Source organism: Oncorhynchus gorbuscha, unplaced genomic scaffold, assembly GCF_021184085.1.
Source record: "Oncorhynchus gorbuscha isolate QuinsamMale2020 ecotype Even-year unplaced genomic scaffold, OgorEven_v1.0 Un_scaffold_2171, whole genome shotgun sequence".
Classification (NCBI taxonomy): Eukaryota; Metazoa; Chordata; class Actinopteri; order Salmoniformes; family Salmonidae; genus Oncorhynchus; species Oncorhynchus gorbuscha.
In genome coordinates, this window is record NW_025746748.1 from 148 (window position 1) to 2,500 (window position 2,353).

Genomic DNA, 2,353 nt, shown 5'->3' on the forward strand with positions numbered 1-2,353 from the left:
CAGTGAGGAATGACCCATCTGAAGTTGCTAGACAGAGATCCTAGTGGACACAGTGAGGAATGACCCATCTGAAGGTTAGACAGAGACACCTAGTGGACAGAGGGGAGAATGACCCATCTGAAGGTTAGATAGAGACCCTAGTGGACACAGGGGAGAATGACCCATCTGAAGACTAGATAGAGCCCCTAGTGACACAGTGAGGAATGACCCATCTGAAGGTTAGACAGAGACCCCTAGTGGACACAGGGGGAGAATGACCCATCTGAAGACTAGATAGAGCCCCTAGTGGACACAGTGAGGACCCATCTGAAGGTTAGATAGAGACCCCTAGTCTGAGGAATAACCCATCTGAAGGTTAGACAGAGACCTAGTGGACACAAGAGGAATGACCCATCTGAAGGTTAGATAGAGACCCTAGTGGACACAGGGAGAGTGACCCATCTGAGGGTTAGATAGAGACCCCTAGTGGACACAGGGAGGAATGACCCACCTGAAGGTTAGCTTAAGGAAAGATGTGTGTGTGTGTGTGTGTGTGTGTGTGTGTGTGTGTGTGTGTGTGTGTGTGTGTGTGTGTGTGTGTGTGTGTGTGTGTGTGTGTGTGTGTGTGTGTGTGTGTGTGTGTGTGTGTGTGTGTGTGTGTCTACTCACTCTTGGTCAGTCTGAACACACTTGTCCAGCTCTATGACGTGGGAGCCGATGAACCAGACCAGGTTACTGAAGTAAGGGACCGCCGTCTTGTCTCGAATGTAGTGCAGCATGCTGGTTGTCACTAGAGGGTGAGAGGTCAAGGGATGTTAACGTGGTTACACAGATAGATGGGGAGACAGGGGGGAGGAGTCAGAGGAATACAGGACCATACATTTACAGAGATTGGATATGAGTGTAACTATATAGAGAATAAAGCTGTTCTCTCCAGGAGGACTCTACTCTGAGACCGGTTGTGGGGGACTCTACTCCGAGACCGGTTGTGGGGGACTCTACTCGAGACCGGTTGTGGGGGACTCTACTCCGAGACCGGTTGTGGGGGGACTCTACTCCGAGACCGGTTGTGGGGGACTCTACTCCGAGACCGGTTGTGGGGGACTCTACTCCGAGACCGGTTGTGGGGGACTCTACTCCGAGACCGGTTGTGGGGGACTCTACTCCGAGGCCGGTTGTGGGGGACTCTACTCCGAGACCGGTTGTGGGGACTCTACTCCGAGACCGGTTGTGGGGGACTCTACTCCGAGACCGGTTGTGGGGGACTCTACTCCGAGACCGGTTGTGGGGACTCTACTCCGAGACCGGTTGTGGGGGACTCTACTCGAGACCGGTTGTGGGGGGACTCTACTCCGAGACCCGATTTGTGGGGGACTCTACTCCGAGACCGGTTGTGGGGGACTCTACCCGAGACCGGGTTGTGGGGGGGACTCTACTCCGAGACCGGTTGTGGGGGGACTCTACTCCGAGACCGGTTGTGGGGACTCTACTCCGAGACCGGTTGTGGGGGGACTCTACTCCGAGACCGGTTGTGGGGGACTCTACTCCGAGGCCGGTTGTGGGGGACTCTACCCGAGACCGGTTGTGGGGGACTCTACTCCGAGACCGGTTGTGGGGACTCTACTCCGAGACCGGTTGTGGGGGACTCTACTCCGAGACCGGTTGTGGGGGACTCTACTCCGAGACCGGTTGTGGGGGGACTCTACTCGAGACCGGTTGTGGGGGACTCTACTCCGAGACCGGTTGGGGGGACTCTACTCCGAGACCGGTTGTGGGGGACTCTACTCCGAGACCGGTTGTGGGGGACTCTACTCCGAGACCGGTTGTGGGGGACTCTACTCCGAGAGACCGGTTGTGGGGGACTCTACTCCGAGACCGGTTGTGGGGGACTCTACTCCGAGACCGGTTGTGGGGGACTCTACTCCGAGACCGGTTGGGGGGACTCTACTCCGAGACCGGTTGTGGGGGACTCTACTCCGAGACCGGTTGTGGGGGACTCTACTCCGAGACCGGTTGGGGGGACTCTACTCGAGACCGGTTGTGGGGACTCTACTCCGAGACCGGTTGTGGGGACTCTACTCCGAGACCGGTTGTGGGGGACTCTACTCCGAGACCGGTTGTGGGGGACTCTACTCCGAGACCGGTTGTGGGGACTCTACTCCGAGACCGGTTGTACTCTACTCCGAGACCGGTTGTGGGGGACTCTACTCCGAGACGGTTGTGGGGGACTCTACTCCGAGACCGGTTGTGGGGGGACTCTACTCCGAGACCGGTTGTGGGGACTCTACCCGAGACTGGTTGTGGGGACTCTACTCCGAGACCGGTTGTGGGGACTCTACTCCGAGACTGGTTGTGGGGGGACTCTACTCGAGAC